Consider the following 22,274-nt stretch of genomic DNA (forward strand, 5'->3'; position numbering starts at 1 on the left):
CTCGAGCAGTGGTTGGCACAGAGAAAGTACACTACAGATGAGGACAGTCGTCCTTCAAATATTTCAAGATTCTTGTAATGAGGAAAAGCACTGTAAATTTAGCGCTCTCTGAAAGGTATACAGAAGTTAAAGAGCAGCTAATTTCTCTAATTGTCATGTTATATTCCATTAGTGATACAGAAAAACGGACAAATACAAACACTCCTGGGAACAACTGATCAATGCAGAACTATCTTTTATGGATTCTCCGTGACACACTTTTTTTTTTTTTTGGTTGCGTTGAGTCTTTGTTGCTGCGCGTGCGCGGGCTTCTCATTGCAGTGGCTTCTCGTTGCGGAGCACAGGCTCTAAGCGCGTGGACTTCAGTAGTTGTGGCTTGCGGTCTCTAGAGCGCATGCTCAGTACTTGTGGTGCACGGGCTTAGTTGCTCCGCGGCATGTGGGATCTTCCCAGACCAGGGCGCAAACCCGTGTCCCCTGCACTGGCAGGCAGATTCTTAACCACTGTGCCACCAGGGAAGCCCCCCATGACACGCTTTTAACCACCCAAGCTCAGTGCTCGCCTGCTCCAAACACTTAAAAATCAACAATTTAAAAACAAAAAAAAACAAAAGATATAACCCTGTACCACATCTCCAAAAGTCTGGCTCATTACAAGTGCAACTGTACGGTTATCTGTGTAAATATTTGTTCACTTCTTCCTCCCCCGCTAGTCTGTAAGCCCCATGAAGTCCAAGGCAAAGCAGATGCGAATGCATATTGGTTAAATTCACTTATTAATATGTATTTAGAGTCAGTTTGGTGGACCCTTTGTTCTCATCGAATGTTTTGTAATTTGTTCTGCCCGCCGTTCCTGGCCAAACGCCCTTCCACCAGCTTACCAGAGAGTGCTGGTTTGAGTGAGAAGAGCTGAGTTTGAGACCTGACCCCCCCCACACACATACACAAATGGACCAGTAATTGACATAACCTCCCAACACTTCAGTTTTTTCAACTATAGGGGAGATGTGATGTAAAAATGTAGGGCTTTTAAATGTTGAAAGTGGAATTTCATCAGAAATTCCTTTGAGGACAGCACTGGATCTTAAAATGAAGACTGATGTATACACATGACAAAATATGAACTTGAAATATTTTATGTTTGCAATTTACACTCTCTCCTTACCTTGGTCAATCATTCTGAAACAAGTTCGCCCCTCCCCACCCTCCCCAGCTCCTCCATTCCAGAAGGATGCAAAACTGAGCTGTGATGTTTTCAGAAGTGTTTTCTGAGCATTGGTAGCTTAACTAGAAGCGTCCTCTCTATTTTCTTCTTGCTATTGCATATGGGATAACTGCTCTCACCTGTTAACCCCCGAGCAGAAAATCTGCCTGCGGAACAATAGCTTGCAAACACAGCACAGCACTCTGTGTGTGAGGCATAAAGGAGTCAGTGGGCAGGGCGTGGGGTCAGCCTGCTGTCGGGGGCAGGCTGGTTTTCGTTGGCACGTCCCTTTTGTGAAGGATGTAGTCCTTGTTCTACAGTCTGTACCAGGCTGCACATCATCTCTTTACTTACTATCCTTGAACTAACGGGGTATTTTCCCCCAGCCATAAATGGGTTGGTGTGAGATAAGCTTCTCCTGCTGAGGGAATCACTTCTGCACCGGGTCCTCTTTGTTAATCTTTTGCAAAATAAGTCAGTTTTCTGTCGAAGAGAAAGCAATCATTAATTTTTCATAAGAGCAGCAAAGTTGTGAATAGCAGAGGACCTCTTGAATAAAGAGCTTAGAGGTTCCAAAGAGAGACAAATAACAAAGCCCAGGGGAAAAAGAAAAAGTATATTCTTTCTTATACTATTTATCATCCTCCCCCCAACCCCGTCTGCCCTGTTAAGAAGGAAGAAGCCATTTATGCAAGCTAACAGTTCTTCAAATCTCATGAACCTTAATTTTAATCCTTATCAGTACCTTTTTAAATGAATAATACAGTGACCTTCAGCTTTGTCCTATATTATGTGAGGTTGATTTGTAAAGACGGCTTTAGTTTTTTAAATTAAGGCAGAAGCTATATGTATTCTACTCAATTCTAGCATTAGAGTTATCCCAAGTGTGGCATTTATGTTCTTTCTTTTTTTTGGTATAAATAAATATCAAAGTAGGAAGACCAGTGTGAACTCTACAAGGAATAATAAACTAAAATAATATGGCATTGATTTTGTTCAAGGTGTCTAAATGCATTTTTATGATTGCGTATGTTTATGGCTTCACACAAGTGACATGAATTCTGGGCAATTAAAAAGGGCATGAATTTTAAGACATTTAGGAAGAGGATCTGCTCTCTAATAGCTCTGCATTTTACCAAGTTGTGGTTCATGAGGAAAACACTGCAGATTTCAGACCTCCACCGTGTAGAGTTATTGCCATTTTGTATTGTTTTACAGTATTATTATCAGGAGACGACATTAGGGGGCTGTATTTTGGCTGCTGAAGTGCTATGTGTGGATATAACAATTTAATAAAGAAGCCCAGGGATTCTGTTACAATGCATGTGTATTTTCTTTTTGAATTTTCTCCAGTCAAGGGTTCTTTGGGTCTTGTCAGTGAGGTCTCAACCTTTTGTCGTACTGAATGAGCGAGACATGGACCCCAGGAGCCTGAGAGCCTGGCAAGTTCACAGATTCCTTTACGAAGGGAGGGGACCCCCATGTGGACAGCCTTCCACATAATGAATTAAGACAATTGATTCTCTCATGAATTTCAATAAAATAATAGACACACCCTACACTGCTGGCCTCACTTCTCTGTCCTTTCTCTCAGTCCTTCTTAGGACATTACTGCTATTCTTTTAAACTTTTTTTTGGTTTTATCTAAATTATTCAAGTAATGAAATAATGTTATAAAGTAATAAAAGTAATAAAGTAATAAAAGTAATAAAATATTCAAGTAATAAAAATCAACTCCTTAAAAAAATTAAAACATTACAGATAAGTGAAAGTCACCTTGGACCCCTACCACCAATACATGTTCCTATTGCCCTCCACTCTCCCAGTAACTATGATCAGTTAATCTGTATCCTCTGAAATGGTTTTCATACTTTTAAGCATGGTACCTGTGATTCAATAGCATTAAGCAACTGGACAGCATTGTTTTTAAAAGATTTTTCCCCATGTCAGTATAATATTGTATGTCTCTTTCTGCAGGTAGCTTTTTCACTCGTTAATATTTCTTGGAGACCTTTTCATGTTAATCCATATAGATTGACTTCATTTGTTTTAATTGCTTCATAACATCTCATGGTATGCCTGTGCTATAGTTATTTAGCTTTTCTCCCATACAGGGGCACTTAATTGTTTTTCCAGTTTTCCACTATTAAAAATGCTGCAGTAGTATGTGACTTCTTGGGCACAGAAGTGCTTCTCTAGGTTTATACCTACAGGTGGAAATGCTGGGCCACAGAATATGCACATTTTACAGTTTAACAGACTTGGCCAACTTGCTCTTCACACTGGAGATACCAATCGACGAGCAAGGGACGAGGGTTGGTGTCTTCTGCATCCTCACCAACTCTTAATATTGTCAGACATTGGTAATTGCAATCATTGTTGCTTTTGCTGTGGTCATCCGTTTACAATGCTTGGTGTCAGTTTATTTATCTCTTGTAAAAATAAAATACGGTGTGTGTGTGTGTGGAAAAAAAATATATTGTCAGACATTAAAACGTGTGCTACTTTAATGGGTGCAAAATGGTGTCTTGTTATTTTAATATACATTTCTCTTATTACTAATAAGGTTGAACCGCTTGTTTTATGTTTATTGGCTGTTGGCATTTCCTCCCTATAATTTGCTTATTCATACACTTTGACCGTTTTTCTGTTGGGTTATTTGTCTTATTGATTTGTAGGAGTTTTATGTGTGTATATGTGTGTGTACACACATATATATAAGCCATATAGATACTCTATTGTAATCTTTTATCTGTTAGACATGTTGCAGTCTCCCAGAACATGGCCTGTGTTTCAATTTGTTTATAATATCTTTTTGTCACCATTGTTTTTGTAACTTATTTTTCTCAATCTTATTTTTCTTTTCCTCAGACTTCTTTGTAAACATGCAGTGATTATCATCCTGAGCTTATTGTATGCTGGTTACATTTACAAATAATCGTATTCAGATGAGGTTTAGAGCTGAGACTTCCATGGTGACCTTGCTGCCATCTACCATCCACAGCTGTAGGAGAGGCTCATGGGGGAAAGAATTGTGACTGGTACTAAAATCCATTTGCAGCCGCTTAGCTTTGATGTGAAACTTCTCTTCCACATGTTTATCTGGGTTGAGGGCTTCAAGTTTGAGGGAACATGTATGTGGAGCTAGTGAGTGCAATCATATATGGGAGTTGGTTTTTGTTTTGTTTTTTTTTTAAGTATAACTGGAAAGGGGAAAAAAACCAGCTCAGCAGTTTACCTGCCATCCACTTTTCAGAAACTATGGGCCCACAACTCCCAAGACCATATTCTAGGTTTTATTGTACACTTCAAATTGGGATATATGTCACAACAGCTGCATTTAATTGGGAGATTATTTAAAAAGCATGAGCAAATTCAGAGTTTTTCACCCAGAAATTGCTGTCCATGTTCAGCCTAAATGAGACCATTCTTCCCTTCCTGTTTCTCTGTCCTGCAAGTAGCCATATTCAGAAGGTAAACCAGGACATAGACTGGAGTTCCCCAAACCTCAGTGATTTGGAAAACACCTTTTCAAAGATTGCCATAACTTTCCTCCTGTGCTATTATTTACTTAACATTCTTCTTCAATCACCTAATTTTTAATTCTAAATAAGTTTTTTTAAAAGGATAAATTTAAACTTTGTCCCTACCACAAATGTTTCACTTGTCATATATAAGATAGACAGTAACCATGGAAATAAATACAAACAATAATTTTGTAGTAGTGAAATATTCTGAGGCTGGGGTCTGCTATCTCTCGATTAAAAGGGAGATTTAGTAACCATTACAGAGAGAAAGGTGTTAAATACATAACAGTACAAACTAAGATTTTCTTAATAGAATTAAGAGAGAATTGAAAACGGAATAAATTTCTTTAGTTTGGGAGAGAGTGTATGACATTCTCCACCACCCACTTCCCTAGTAATTCTGAGGTCAAGTTGTCTCTTCCTCCAAAACAACTGCCTTTGTCCCATCTCCCCTTAGAGTGCATTTGATTGAACGCATCATCTCGGGATGAGTTGACTGATGTACAGAGCTTGGGTGTGAGGTCACTGCTCTGTATATCCAGATCATATACTCTACTGGATTTAGCTTAGTCCTAGATCAGTTGGCTTCATATATAAGCACTGTTCCATCCAGAAAGGCTGTTTGTCAAGGGAGCATGAGAGGGGGATGGGGGGAGAGAGAGACAGAGAGGGAGAGAAGAACTACATTCAGTGGAACCCATGCATATTTTAGGAAGAAAACAACTGCTTACTGGCCGTACCATAGGATATAATGGCCATATTTTGAAAAGTGCAGCCATGTTACTCTAGAATCCACTTAACTTGCTCCACTTAACTTGCTTTGGGCTCTGATGTCAATATGTACCCATCGTATTTTTAAAGTAGTATTTTGAAATCACGCATGTGGTTTAAAAAATTAAGTAATACAAATAAGACTTTTAAATGATTGCATTTATTTTCTATCCCACCATCCTCTTCCTCCAAGCATACTCCCCGAGGCAGCCGATTTTAACCCATTCTATTTATTAGGCCTTCTGGTGGAAAGCTCCACATTTCTATGTAATATGCTCATACATTTATCTGGTAATTTACCATAGTTTCTTGCTGTGTTAGATGAGAAATTAATTAACGCCATCACCACTTCCGTTTTCCTCTTGCTTCATGATGTTTTGACTGTTGAGAAGTCTAATGCCAGTGTGATTTTCAGTCCTTTATGGGTGATCGGTTTATGCCCTGTGGAAACTTTTAGGATCCTCTCATTATTTTTATGGTTCTGACATTTCAAAATGATGTACAAGATTTTACGCCTAAGTGTTTCAGATTTTTGTAAAGATGTCAGTTCACTTATCTTCAGTAATTTCTCAGTATTTCATCTTTTAATGGTGTTATAAATTTTTTTAAATTTCAATTTCTGATGATTCATTGTTAGCTTATACAAATAAAATTGACATTTGCATAGTGATCTTATATCTTGCAACCTTGTTAAACTCATTAGTTACAGAAGCATTTTTGTACATTATATTGGATTCTCTACATTGACAATCATGTTACCTATAAATAAAGACAGTTTTAGTTCTTCTTTCCAATCTAGACTTTTATTTCTTTTACTTATCCTATTGGCTAGAAACCCTGGCGTGCTATTGAACAGAAGTGAGAGTGGACATCTTTGTCTTGTTTCTGATCTTAGGGGGAAACATTCACTCTGTTAGTGTTAAGTATGATGTTAGCGTATATTTTTTGTAGATGCCCTTTATCATATTGGGGAAATTCCCTTTAATTCCTACTTTATTGAGAGCTTTTATCAGAAATGTATGTTAGATTTTGTCAAAGCCTTTTCTGTATCTATTACGATGACAATATTTTTTTTTCTTTACAGCTTGTTAACATAGTGAATTATATTGATCAACTTTTGAATGTTAAACAACTTCGGATTCCTGGGATAAACTCTACTTTGTCATGATGTATTATACTTTTTATATGTTATTGCTTTAATTTGCTAAAATTTTGTTTAGAATTTTTCTACATTTGTGAAGGATGTTGTTCTGTTTTCTTTGCTTGTAAAGTCTTTGTCTAGTTTTGGTATTGGGGCAATGCTGATCTCATAGAATAAATTGGAAAATATTCCCCAACTCTTTCCAATTTCCTGGAAGAGTTGTGTAGAGTTGATATGATTTCTTCCTTAATAGTTTATATAATTAACCAGTGAAGAAGCCATATGGCCTGGAGTTTTCTTCATGGGAAGACTTTTTTATTTAAAAATTCTTTAATAGATACAGGACTGTTAGATTGTCCATTTCTTCTTGAGTGTGTTTTGATAATTTGTGTCTTTAAGGGAATTTGTCCATTTCATCTAACTTGTCAGATTCGTTGGCATAAAGTTCTTCACAATATCCCCCCTTATTATCTTTTTAGCATCTGTAGAGTATATAGTGATGTCACTCCTCTCAGATCTATTATCGGAAATTCCGTCTTCTTGTTCTTTTTTTTTTTTTTTTTTTTCCTGAAAAGACTGGCTACAGGTTAATCAATTTTATTGATATTTTTAAAGAACCAGCTTTTGGTCTCATTGGGGTTTTTTCCTATTGTTTTTCTTTTTTTTTTTTTTCCAGTACGCGGGCCTCTCACTGTTGTGGACTCTCCCGTTGTGGAGCACAGGTTCCAGACGCGCAGGCTCAGTGGCCATGGCTCACGGGCCCAGCCGCTCCGCGGCATGTGGGATCCTCCCGGACCGGGGCACAAACCCGTGTCCCCTGCATCGGCAGGCGGACTCTCAACCACTGCGCCACCAGGGAAGCCCCTGTTTTTCTTTTTTTATGTCATTGTCTTCTGTTCTTATCTTTATTATTTCCTTCCTTCTACATACTTAAAGTTTAACTTGCTCTTTCTTTTTAAGTTTTTTAAGTAGGAAGCTGAGATTTTTCTTCCTTTCTAGCACAGGCAGCTGTGTACTATAAATTTCCCCCTGTGTACTTCTTTAGTGGCATCTCAAATTATGATATGTTGCTATTTTGATTTTCATTCAGTTAAAAAATACTTTCTAAATTCATTTCTGAATTCATCCTTGGCCGATGAGTTACTGAAAAGCATGTTATTTTGTTTCCAAATATTTGAGTATTTTCTAGAGATCTTTCTGTTGTTGATTTTTTATTTAATTCCATTATGATCAGAGAATATACTTTGTGTGACTGGAATCCTTTCTAATTTACTGAGGCTTCTTTTATAGCCTACAATATGGTCTATCCTTGTAAATGTCCGTGTGCTCATGAAAAGAATGTTCATTCTGCTATTGTTGAGTAAAATGTTCTATAATATCAATTAGATAAGTTGTTTGATAGTGTTGGTTAAATATTCTATTTCCTTATTGATTTTTCTGTCTATTTGGTCTATATATCAAGACAGGAGTATCAAAATACCTTACTATGTTTGTGGAGTAGTCTATATGTATCTTCTTGTAATTATTCCAGTTTTTGTTTCTTGTATTTTGAAGCTCTGTTACTAGGTACATAAACATTTATAACTTATGATTGTTATGTCCTTTTGATGATTGATCCCCTTATCATTAGGAAAGGACATTCTTCATCCCAGGTAATAGTCATTGCTCTGAATTCTCCTTTGTTTGACATTAATATAGCTCTCTTTTGATTGGTGTTAGCATGGTATTTTTTTTAATCCTTCAAACTTTTAACTTATTCCTGCCATTATATTTGGGGTGTGTTACTTATAGACAACATATAGTTGGGTCTTTCTTTTTTTATTCAGTCTCTGCCTTTTAATTATGGCATTTAGACCATGTATATTTAATGTGATAAGGCTTAAGTGCTATTTGTTTTCTGTTTGTGCCATCCTCTCTTTGTTCCTTTTTTCTCTTTTCTTGCTTTATTTTGGATTACTTGAATATTTTCTACAATTCCATTTTGTGTCGTTTATTGGCTTATCAGCTATAACTCTTTGTTATTTTAGTTAGTACTTCAGAGCATGTGTGTGTGTGTGTAGTTTACCAGTCTGCCTTCAAGTGATTTTATGCTATTTCACATATAGTATAACAATCTTGCAATAGTATATTTCTGTTTCTCCCCCTTCAACCTTTTTTTTTGCCACTATTGCCATACATTTAACCTCTACAGGTGTTACAAATCCCCCATTATGTTATTATTTTTGTTACAACAGTTATCTTTTAAAGAGGTTTTAATTAGGAGCAAAATTTATTTATGTACCCATTTCAGTGTTCTTCATTCATTTGTGTAGATTCTGATTTCCATCTGATATCATTTCCTTCTGCTTAAAGGATTTTCTTTAATATTTCTTTCAGTGCAGTCTGCTGGTGATGAATTATTTTAGCTTTTGTATGTCTGAAAAAGTCTTTATTTACCTTTTTTAAAGAAATTATAATGTCAGATTTTCTTGCTGTAAAACTGAATGAGGTGTCCAAATGAGTTGAAAACTATATACACACAAAACCCTGCATGTGAATGTTTTAGCAGCTTTACTCATAATTGCTAAAACGTGGGGCAACCAACATGTCTTTCAGTAGTGAATAGACAGACTGTGGTACATTCATACAATGGAATATTATTCAGTAATAAAAAGAAATGAGCTATCAAACCACAAAAAGACATGGAGGAACCTTAAATGCATACTACTAAGTGAAAGAAACCAATCTGAAAGGATTATATATTGTGTGATTACAACTATATAAAATTCTGGAAAAGGCAAAGCTATGGAGGCAATAAAAAGATCAGTGGTTGCCAAGCGTTAGCAGGGAGGGAGGAATGAATAGGCAGAACACAGTATTTTTAGGGCAGTGAAACTATTCTGTGTGATACTCTAACAGTGGACACATGTCATTATACATTTGTCAAAACCCATAGAATGTACAACACAAAGAGTGAACTCGAATGCATACTGTGGACTTTAGTTAATAATAATGTATCAATAATGGTTCATCAATTGTAACAAGTATACCAAACGAATAATAGAGTAAACTGGTATAAGGAGTGACAGGGTGTATGGGAACTCTCTGTACCTTACTCAATTTTTCTGTAAACCTAAAACTAATTTTAAAAGTCAATTAATTTTTTAAAAACTTAGTGAAGCAATATACATAGTAGTTTTATAGTATAACTGTTATATAACTCTGGGTTCAAATCCTGACCTTGCCACTTAAAAACTTTGAACTTTTGGGCAAGTAGCTTAATTTGTGCCTCAGTATTGCCACATATAAAATGGGGACAATAATAGAATCCACTTCATAGAGTTCTTATGAGGATTAAATGATATGTAACGGCTTTAAACAGAGTATGTACTAAACAGACAGAAGTAATACCTACTGTTAGTATTATTTGTTCACGAATACTCACTTGAAGAAGAAGGTCTGGACATATTTTGGAAACCGCTTTACGTGGTGAAGAGTGGAGTATTAAATATGAGAATTTTCATGTGTAAGGGCACAAAGTATGCCAGTCTAATTGCCATTTTGCATGTTAAATCCTTGGCTTTGTTACTGCTCTGAGCAGGCACCAGGCTACTTAACATATTGAAGTAGTTGGTTCTGTCTCCCAGTGCCAGTCAGCTATAGGGGTCACAGCATGGGTGTTAGAGAGACCTCTGCAGGGGAAGAGGTGCATGGCTGGGCCCTGTTCTCCATTCTCCACCTCTAGAGGCCACACCTGTGTGCTTGGACGCAGGCCGCTTGGCTGCACGTGCCCAGCCCATTCAGCTCCTCTGCTTTCTCTTTCATTTTTAAAAGGTAGTTTTGCTAAATATAGAATTCTAGGTTGACAGGTCTTTTCCTTCAGTAGTTAAAAAATGTGACTCCACTATCTTCTTGAAGGCATTATTTCCGTCTAGAGAGCTGCAGTAATCTTACTTTGATCCTCTCTGTGATATGTCTGTTTGTCTGAAGCTGCTTTTAAGATTTTCTTCTCATCACTGGTTTTGAGCAAGTTAATTATGATGTACTTTGCTGTCATTTTCTTCATGTTTCTTGTGCTTGGGACTCATTGAGCTTCGTGGATCTGTGGTCTTATTGTTTTTTATCAAATTTGAAAATTTTTACCCATTAGTTCTTCAAATTTATTTCTGTCCTGCCCTCTCTCTCCTGCATTTCAGGAACTCCAATTTCCTATGTATTCGGCCGCTTGAAGTTATCCCACAGCTCACTGATGCTCTGCTCATTTTATAAAATTCTCCTTCTCCTGGTCTTTTGTTCTGAATGCTGTCTATTGCCATGTCTTCAAGTTCAATAATCTTTTCTTCTGCAAGGTCTAATCTACCATTAATCCTATCCAATGTGGTTCTTATCTTAGATGTTATAGTTTGCTTTAAAGATGTGTTTGGTAGGACCAAAGAAATGTTTGGTTTGGGGGTAATTATTCCCCACAATTGAGGCAAACTGTTCTGTGTGTGTACACACAGCCCAGTAAATCTTGAGGTTTCCAATCTGCTTTGGAATAGGGACTTTTCCCAAGTCTGTGTGATCAAGCAGCACTGTTCTCTAGTCCTTTTTCAATGCTTTTTTACCTGGCCTTGGGTAGTTTCCTCCCCAGCTTGCACTTTTCAGTCCTCAGCTGAATGCTCAAGGAGGACCATCTTCCAGGCTCTGGAGTTCTCTCGCTGTACAGCTCACTCCTCTCCAGGACTCTTCTCTGTAAACTCTAGCTGTCTACATGCCCTCCAGCACTCAGCTTAAGCCACTCAACTCCAGGAGTCCACCAGGCTCCACCTGGGTTGTCCTCTTTGTGCCATGGCCTGGAGCCTCCCTCAGGTATCATTTGGCTTTGAGCTCACCTCATTTGTTTCCCTTATCTCAAGGACCACTGGTTTTTTTGTTTGTTTGTTTTTTGGTTTTGTTTTTTGCTTTTTTTCTGGCCACACCACGTGGCATGCGGAATCTTTCTTCCCTGACCAGGGACTGAACCCATGCCTCCTGCGGTGGAAGCACGGAGTCCTACACCACTGGACCACCAGGGAGTTCCCAAAGACCACTGTTTTTGTTGACTGAGGTCCAGTGTCTCGCATCCTGCTGTTTCATATATTTTGTCCATTTTTTGGTTGCTTTAGATGTGAGGGTAAGTCAAGTCCCTGTTACTCCATTTTGGCCAGAAGTGGGAATTTGGCATTTACTCTCATTCGTGGGGTTTTAGTCATGGGAGGAAATAATGCATGTCCTCATACCACCATATTGACCCAGAAGCACATTGCACATTTTTAAAAAGATGCTGCTTCTTGTGGTATTGGAATCTCTGTTAACAGGAGCTCATGGCCTTGTAATTATTTATTTAAATTCATAATCTCTAAATTAATTTCTTAAGGAGTAGAGACTGTGTCTCACTCGTTTTGGGATTATCTCAATTGGAGCCCTATAAATGTTTGATGAATGAATGAGTGAGAGGATGACATTCTTATTGGTAAGGTTGCAAATATAAGGAGTCAAAGCTGAAGGTAAGGGTGCTTATAGGTAAGACCTTTATAGGGAAATGCAGTTTACCCTTCAAGACATTATTCTTTTAGGCTGCAGGTTTTTTGGAGCTGTTAACATTAGCACCTTGGTGGTAGGAAACACTTCTTAAAAATGCTGTCACACTGTTCTGGTAGAATGTGTCTGCACACTTGGGAGAATTTTATTCATGGCCATTTACCTGGTCGTTTTCTAATCTGATCTCACTGTGAAAATTATTGTGGAATAACAGAAAAATATATCTTTCCAATTCATCTAGTCTCTTGTTTTGTTTTTTTGTAATATCAATTTAATCCTTCAAAGGATCCTTCAGGTTCAACGTATAATTAAAAAGACAAATGGACATATTATAAGGCCAAAGTTCCTCAATTTTTTCTTTATCTAGCATGTGGAGCTGTATCATATATTCATGAAATCTTTCAAAGATTCAGAAGCCGAGAAAATTGAGTGAGTTAATCAAAATACGTCACTTACCAATTCCTTGGCTTATAAAAGCATCAAAGCATAGTGGTCTCATATACTGTGGGGCCTGATTGCCGGTGTACAGCCTCACCTCTTACTAACGGTGTGACCTTGGGCACTCAACTCCTCCAAGCCTCAGTTTTCTCATCTGTAAAATGGGATAACAAGAATATTTTCTCAGGTTGTTTTGAAGATTAAACTAGTTATTGCTTATGGAGTACTTTAAATGGTGCCTGATATATGGTAAGTACTATATAAGCATTCATAAATTTAAAATAAGATAAAATGAAGTGAAATAGAATAAAATAAAGATAAAGGTTTACTCCATCTTTCAGCATTTTATCTAATCTGCCTTTCCCAAGAAGTAAAAATTCTACTCTCTGTTTTATCAAAATATTTCCTACTGCAACAGGCTGCATTTTCGGAAATCAGTTGAATATTGAGGGAAAAAGAACCTTTCCTGATTTCCTTTTCTAGATCTTTTATGCAGCAATGACTCCTGTCCCCCTGCCTGTTTCATTGGGTCATGTTTAGCAGGACTTTTCCTTGACACCTTCATCTTTCCTTTAGTAGCAACCTTCAGTTTTCCTCAATTCTACTTTAAATTCTGCCTCTGAACTGCCCGCCTCTCATCAACAAGTTGATACTAGGAATTTTCCATCATAAAATTCAGTATGTACTCTCACCTTTGTTATGTAGCTACTGGACCACTTTAACACAATAAATATGTTTTCCAACCTCGTTGAATTCCTTCCTAATTTAACATCTTTATTTTCTATAGTGTTCCAATTTCACAGCTATCTAAGGCTTGCAGAATTATCTCTAGTTGTTACAGAGATACTTGTTTTGTTTTGTTTTTTGCGGTACGCAGGCCTCTCACTGTTATGGCCTCTCCCGTTGCGGAGCACAGGCTCCGGACGCGCAGGCTCAGCGGCCATGGCTCACAGGCTCAGCCGCTCCGGGGCATGTGGGATCTTCCCGGACCGGGGCACGAACCAGTGTCCCTTGCATCGGCAGGCGGACTCTCAACCACTGCGCCACCAGGGAAGCCCTTACAGAGATACTTTTGATTTATCATTCCTTTTCCATTTTTAAGTTACTTAGCTGTTGCATTATTTAATTTGTAACTTACATTTATATTATATTTATATTATTTATATAATGATATAAGATATATTATTTTAGTACTTATTTAATTTAATAACACTTAATATTGTTTTATTATTTAGCATCATCTGCCCACGTCATTATTGTCCTAGCATCTTATGCCCAGATTACCAAGAAGCTGTCAAGAAAGCTAAAGCAACAGTAAATGCTTGACTTTATTTTGTAAATATATGACTTCAACTAATGGCTTTTTGAAATTTATATTGACTCATATTTTTTATTCCATGGTCTCAGTCCATATAATGCCATCTCTGGGGACTTCTGTGCACAATGTCATATTCTTATATTTGTTTCTGGCTGGATATTTGAGGCAAGGGAGGGAGACTCACAGGAGTTTACAGAAACAAAGATGAGTCTAAAATCCAAATCGCCTAATTAGAGTTGTTGTCAATGCTGCCCAGTCCCGTTCAACATCAGGAGACCTGACAAGGGCATCTCAAGCCACACTGTGCATACCTTTGACTGCCTGCCCACACAGGGGCGGTCGCTGTTGTCATGCGTTAAGAGCAAAGGCGCTGGGGGTGCCTGGCTAGAGAGCAGGCTGCCCTTCATCACACAGCAGCCCCGTGCAAGAGCAGTTACTTACTGAGCATAATGTGTTGTGGTTTTTTTTGATGAAAGTTCATAAAGGCCATCTTTTATATGATTCTAATTATATGAAATGTCCAGAATAGGCAAATCCACAGAGATAAAAGCAAATTAGTGGTTGCCTAGGGCAAGGGGAGTAGGGAGGGATGGGGAGATAACCGCGAATGTGTATAGGATTTCTTTTTGGAGTGATGAAAATGTCCTAAAATTAATTATGGTGATGATTGCCCAACTCCATGGATATACTAAAAACCACTGAATTATATACTTGAAATGGTTGAAGTGTATGATATATGAATTATATCTCAATAAAAGTGTTGAAAATATTAAAAAATAAAAAAGAGCAGTTACTTATTATGAGGGTCAGAAGACGTGTAGATTAAATAGTCACATTGTGACCGGTCACAATCCCTAAACAAATCCTCCTGACTGATTGGGTCCAACACTTCCAAATCTCCTGTTATCACTAAACACGAACACATGGAAAGAATAAGTCACGACAGAATGTTGAAATTCTTGAATGGTTTTGCCTAAAAGTATTTATTCCCTTGTGTGTGTGTATAGATACACACACACACGCACACACCCCACATCCACATCCATCCTTGCATACGTTAACTGTTCCTTAGGTGTGTTTTTACCATTTCATCCAATCTAACTTTGGTAGATCCTGCTGTGGTCCTTGTCTAGACTAATTCTCTAAGTATTTCGAGAAATAAGAGGGTCTTTTATGTGTGTGTAGTCGTTGATTTTGCTGGCTCTTAAAGCATTATCTTTTATAAATTCGTAAGTGTTAGAAGTGGGAAAACCATCTTTCTTTTAAATTTAGCAAATAGCATTTATGTGCATATGTGCTTATGCCGTCTACACACTTACACTGTAATAGAAATACCGTGGAAAAGCAAACCATAAGCTTTTAACACTGTCAGGCATGAGCTTTTTCCCTCTCGTCTCCTCCTGAAGGATGTTTGGAAGAATGAGAGGCCTCTCTGCCTCTGCGTTTATAAGCCGCACCAGAAAAAATGTCAATTCTTTTTTAGAGTCAGGATCACACTATAATAAATGTGAATCTAAGCAATTGTTCCATCTATAATCACACAATATCCTTCTTTTATTTAGTAAGTGCCAATAAAAGCCAATAAGAAAGCAATGCCGTTTGCATGTTTCATATTTTTACTCAGTAGGGAGACGAGGAGTTGAATGGTCTCACCTGGGAGCCAAGAGAGGCGAATAAAGTTGATTTCCTGCAACTCACACGGTCTCTGTAGATTTAGAGAGCAGTGTTTTTTGTGTGAGATAAAACTAAAAAGGTTTTGCTAGTACAGTGACCTGGGTATGCTGCTGGAGAAACCAAAAGTGGCCCTTGGGAAGCTAAAACTTCTCTCCTCTTTGAATGGGCTTTGTTCTAGGATATTTCATGTGAAGACATTGTACTTACCGTGGAGTAAAATGTCAAAACCATCACGTCCTTGGGCTATAAGCAACTAGGACAGGATTTATGTTTATCAAAATGTTTGGTTATTAAGGTAAGTAAATAGGGCACATGGAAGAAAGATAATGCAGAGATGTGGGTTCTGGAGTTAGAAAACCTGGTTTCAAATCCTAGCTCCACTTGCTGAGTGATCTTGGGCTAGTCACTTAACCTCTCTGAGCCTCAGTTTCTTTCTGTGTAAAATAGGGGGAAATAAAAGCTAACCATATGTTTGTTGTGCGTATTTAATGAGTTAATACATAAAAAACAATTCACAGGTAATAAGTGCTAAATAAATGCTAATTATTGTGATTTTTATTATTATGTATTAAGAAAGGATTTTCACAGCTAAGATATCAAAAGAAGTGGAGATGCTGAGGAATTCTTTGGCTTTAAAAGATAAATTCCAGTACAAAATGAGGTCCTGATAACCAGATCCAGTATGACAATCAAAATGTTCCAGCACAGATATATTACCTCAGGCTTTATCTGGGGGAAATGTATTAAGGTGCCAAAGAAATTTTTTTTTTTCAAATTATAACAAATGAACTCTTCATTCCCCTCTGTCCTCCTCTCCCTTAGCACTGTCTCTTACTCTGTGGTCTGTGAATGTATTTCTCTTCTGAGTTTGGCCTTTTTTTAGAACTAGTTGTGAATTCTTTATTCTCTCACATAGACATATGACAGTGGGGGAGGAGGGCATGTGTATTTCCTAAATTTTAGCAAGAAATCTGTCTTGCTCTCTCCACAGAGTGGAAAATTCAGCAAGGAGAGTCTGTTAGTTTCATCCCCCTTTCAAATCACATTCAACAGTGTACTCAATGCCTGGCGCAAGTCTTTATCAGACGTTTTCATCATGAGTAAGAGTGAAGCTTCAGAAGTTTGGGGTAGGTGTGGGTTTTGTATCTACCAGAGGGAATCCTTAGCCCTTGGGGGGGCTTTTCAAGATGGCTCTGCAGGTGCCCCACCCATATTTGCTGCGTCTTTGTCAGACAGGCTGCCCTTCAGCTACTGGAACCCACTTTGTCCATAGCATGGAAAGCTGAAAGTACCTGGGAATTAACATCTCCCTGGAGGCATCCTTAAGCAATGGCTGTGGAGTATATGGGGATAAATATCCCAGCTGCCTCGCCCCCTTGACCAAGCTAATTCCAAGGCATGTGTTTTGCACAGTTTTCCAGTTTCCCTCTGAGGTTCAACTACAGTCACCCACCATGGTAGCTGACTTAGTAATGCCCCCCTGCTTGTCCAACCACCTTCCCTTCCTTGTCTCCCCTCTCCCTTCACCTTCCCAGGCTCCCTCTACTTCCCAAGAAACCACTTGGTTCTCACATCCTTGGCTCTGGGTCTTTTCTGGGGTTTCCAACCTAAGATGGTTCATACACTTAAAATGCAGAAGGGAATCTGCTAAGCCTGGTTTAGGCTTAAAGTTGGGCCCTAAGTTGGCTGGGCACACTTTGGCAGACCACTGCTTCCCCTGGGTTTGGAATTCTACCCACTCAGAGCTCAGCTCATCAGGAGTGCAGACCTGTCAAGGCTTAGACTGTTGGGGAGGTGGGCAAGGACCGTAGCCAGCCATTCACTCACTCAACTTTCCTTCTGCAGCACGGCCAATTTATACTGGAGGAGGGAGATGTTAGTAGCAGTGGTCGGGCTTCTAGCATCTAGCGTGCTGTGAATGCTGGCTGCTAAGCGTAAGTGGGCCTCCACAAACGCTCCTATCCATTTCATCCACTCTCTCTACAGACCTATCAGACGAGTGCTTTACTGTTTTCTCAGTACCAATCTAGCTAAACCAGTCACCGTACCCACCAGTGTATCAAAGAAAACACCTGCTTCCCAGAAGGTTTTCTATCTAATGGGAAAGAAAAGATTGGTCCACATGGCCTCTCATCGCAAACCAGCTCATCCTTTGGCGGTCTGAGACCAAGACTGCACGTTTAGCCAGGTGGATCTCTTAAAAACATCTCCTTTACCATAGTTTCCATTTCAGACTCTGATCCCTATCTACTTTCTTGTTTTGCTTTATCACCTTTGTGATGCTTTAATGCTTAGCCCACCAGCTGAAGCTATGTGAAATCCATATCACAGTATATTAGCATTCCAGAAAACACGCAATCCCTCAGTAGACAATAAATTTGATTTTGCGCAAGTGGTGTCCTTTATACTTTGCTCATAAGGCAATCTCTCAAGTGTATCTGTTTTTCTGAAACACAACACAAATAGTCTGGTGGAGTAAAAATGGGTTGCGTGATGGGTTTTGTGCTCAGAGGCAGAAAGAACTTGGACAAAGCCACCACGCTGATGTTCTTATTTACAGAGGTTGCCGTCTGGGAAATTAATGTCTGTGGTTGCTCAGTAATTAGGAAAATTTAGGACCCCTAGTGCTCCAACATCTTGCATTAAAGGTTGTGTGTCATCGGTGTTTTGATGAGAATTTGCTGGATTCCTGTCATTACGAACAGGCGTACACCCAGCAAGCAGCAGAGTATACATTACGTTTCATCAATTTGCTATCTGTATTCATTATGTACGTCCTCCATTTTGAGTCATGAAAAATTGAAAGGCTGTTACAAATAGAAAGAGCATCGTGGATTACAAATGATGTAACAAGAGCGTAAGTGCTATTAATTGGTCAGTTGTGCTTGTCAGTACATTTAAAGTGATTAAAGCAGAAACATTAGAAGGGACACGAATGTGCTTAGGAAATAGAAGCCCAAGAACGCTAGGACTCGCCCAAATCCCTTGTGCCCAAATAAAGGCAGCAAAATCCAATGGCATTTATTACAAGATATTCGTTCTCCAAGTGTTTGTTGTGCCGGGAATTGTGCTGAGTGTTGGGAATACAGCAGAAAACAAAATAAATGAAGTCCGTGACCTCAGGGGCTTATATTCTGGTAGGGAGGAAGAAGAGTAAAATGAGCAAGTAGATATATAATATCAGTAGTGGTCAGACCTGTAAAGACCACCGGAATAAGAGAAGGGCATTGAAAGTGATGGGTGGTAGTGAGGACAGGTCTCTGGGGAAGTGATATTTGAACAGATGAATTGGCCCAACACCCCAACTCCCATCCTAACACTCAAGAAGAGAAGAAAATTCTTGGAATTATTTCTATTGGCTTGACCCAGTGGAAGGGCTTCCCCAGAGCTACAAAACTCACACGATCAAACCTTCCCACTGTAGCCCCCTTCTGTGGTGGCGATCCCGTTACAGTGAAAACTGATATCATTGACCATTTTAATTGCATCCACCCAAACTCCTTACCATGGTGCGCAAAGCCCTACGTGATCAGGCCTCACATTTTGTACCACCCTTCCCTCACTTGCTAAGCTCTAGCCCCTGGCCTTTCTACTGCTCAAGCTGCCAGCTCCTTCCTGCTTACGCATTTGCTGTCTCCCTGCCCAGTACAGTCTGCCTTCTGAATCTCAGACCTCACCTCGCCAGTCGCCTCTCACAGAAGCCCTCCCTGGCCACCAGGCAGAAGTCGATCCCTGGTTCCTCACTATTAGATCCTCCTGCTTTGTTTTCATCAGGGCACTTGTTATCGGAACTGCATGCTGTTACTTGCTTCTATCTTGTCTAGTTCCCGCAATTGAATATAAGCTCCATGAGATCAGGCGTACATCGCCTGAGTTCATCCCTGTTTCCCAGTGCTTAGAGCAGTGCCTGGCACCAAGAAGAGGCTCAAAGGCCTGAGACAAATGAAGGAACATGGGACTCAATCTATCAGTCAGCTAACCAGCCAAAATAAGGCCCCAAATTGACAACTCAACTTCTGCTGTGGAATTCAGGTAGCCATCTCACAAATTTTGCCTGAAAGGCACGTGGAAGAAATGGGTGTTTATTCTGAGCAGCGTTCTGTACAGTTTGGGGCAAGTGAGAGTAATTAGGTACTGCTGCTACTTGTGCTATTTTGCCTCATATGTCTAGGATCTATTGCTGTGCCTTTTTAAATAACTTAATATTTCTTTTCAATATATTGACTCATTTTTACAGGCTAAATGCTATGTCATTGTCTTTGAGTGTTTGCAAGTAATGGAATGTGGGCCCAGAGTGAACCATGGCACATTAGTATGACAGAGATCCTGCTTCTTTAGAATCGATGATCCTAAGACTTCTTGCTTAGTGTATAGCATCTGGGAAATACATCAGAAGAGGGTGATATTGTCATGTGATGTCAGTAGATTTCCTCGTGAATCCTTGTGAATTGATGATCCTAAGACTTCTTGCTTAGTGTATAGCATCTGGGAAATACATCAGAAGAGGGTGATATTGTCAGGTGATGTCAGTATCAGGATTCCAACTTCCATTTGGGATATAATTCGTAGCAGACTCGTGAATGTTTATCATGTACCAGACTCCACGGCAGGTGCTGGGGTACCAGGTGAAGAAGGCAGTGTTGCTACCAGGAAGGCTGACAGTCAACACTGGTGGCTCTAAACCCACCTGCATGCTACAATCACCTGGGGCTCCACTATATATGCTGAGGCCTGGGCCCCCTCCCAGACCAACTGAATCAGAATTTCTGATTCTATGGCCAGGGGCTTACACATCCATATATTTTTAAGCCCCAAGTGCTGGGCAGCCAGAGTTGGAACCCACTGGTCTCGTAGAACAGGCAATGGGACGAGGGCCATAGTAACAGCTGGTAGGTCTGCACTGGAAAATGGCAGTATTTCTCTTTGGTGCATAACTCCAACTCAGAAAGAAATGTTTGTGGGGGTCAGGTGGCTAGAGGACCTGGTGTTGTACAATAGCTAAACGTTGCATGTATTCACTCCCTCCCACAAAAAACGGATGAAAATTGGCAGGCACCATCTGTTAAATGATTATTCTTTCCTACATAGGGCCAAATAAATGATTTTCTTTTTCTATATAAGCCAGGAATTGGATATAACATCGTTCATCAAAGAAAGAATAGTGTCTTTCTTAACTGGCAGACATGAGAGAAAGGAAAATATGAGAATCCACAGGGTAACCATCAAAGGGAAGGAATTAACATGTCCTCTAAAATTATTTTAAAATGTCAGAATTTCCTGAAGTGTGGTGGTGAAGGTGATCCGAAACTCTCTCCCTCAGACTACCTGTGCCTTTGATAGAGGGCATTAAAGTGTTTAGACTGGAGGGGAAAGAAAGCAAATCTTTCTAGGTAATTAATGGAGGTTTATGTCATTCAGCTGAAGATCAGGCTTTGCTTTTTTCCCCCTTGAATATAGGTGAAAAGAACAGGCAAGTGAAAATGATTCTTAAAGGGCTAAATTGTTGTTCAGAGTGGCACTTCTGATGCCTTGGTAAAATATTCCTGTCTGATGTCTAAGCAGTAAACTGTGAGTTTTTTAAAAAGCAGTCTTTGTGATCCGATAAGGCAGCATGTTCTAATAAAGTCTGTAAGCAGAGTGTCTAACCCTCCCTGTTAGGCCCTCCTTCCTGTAACACGCTCTCTGCTCCTCTGCTCACCAAAAAGACACAAGTTTCCGTCAAAGCAGTTGACGCCTGACACCGGGAAGAACACCCGTCTCCGCATACCCGTCCTCAGACTCTGCCTCCTCGGATCTTACAGTTACCAACAGTTGGTGATCTTTAGAAATGCCCACAGCTTCAGATAAGCCCTATACTTGAACATTCAAAGAAAGAGAGATGTTACAAAGTAGAAGGATGACCTAAGAGAACGGCAGGAAAGAAGCCACGAGCATCCAGCCGTCTCATCCAGAACGAAGGTGGCCAACCAGCCCAGGCGAAGGGAAGGCCGCCCCCTAGGGGTGGCTCCCCAAGAACACGCTGCTTCCTGCAAAGCAGCAGTTCTCGGTCCCGGCTGCGCACTGCGGTTACCTGGGGGGCTAGAAAAAGACTGACGCCGGAGGCCCCTGCCACGTGATCCTGCGGGGAGGACAGCCAGGAGTAAATGCATTTAGAAAAGCTCCCGGGGGGATCTAACTAACGTGCAGCCAGGATTGGGAACCACTGATGTAGTCCCAGATTAGCGACCGAAATGGGTAACCGGGGAGGTAACGTTGGTGGCAGACTCCGCCAAGCTCAAGGTCTTGGCACGTTCCGGGGTCAGCAAAAGGTAAGGATTCCTTGTGAAGGGAGAGGCTTTGGCAGGAAACAATAAGTCTGTATTGGAGCAAATGTCCCCTTCTTTCTGTGACTTCCTGACTGCTTCTTGCCCTGCAGAAACCACAGGGAGCAGGACAGACATAACTGTCAGATAAATGCCTGGCTTTCAGGTCCCTCCTGGCGTTAATGAGATTATGGTGAGAAAAGCCACTTGCAAATGAAGTAAATACTTGAGAGAGAATCAGAGGCTGGGCAATAGTGGGCCTGGGCAGTTCCACCTTAAAGGAGGGCAGGAGGGGCAGTTAGGGAGGTGTGTGCCAAGATCAGGGGCAGCTGAGAGACCACAGGCTGGCCAGGGCTCCC

Source organism: Grampus griseus, assembly GCF_964374135.1.
Source record: "Grampus griseus genome assembly, chromosome: 19".
Lineage (NCBI taxonomy): Eukaryota > Metazoa > Chordata > Mammalia > Artiodactyla > Delphinidae > Grampus > Grampus griseus.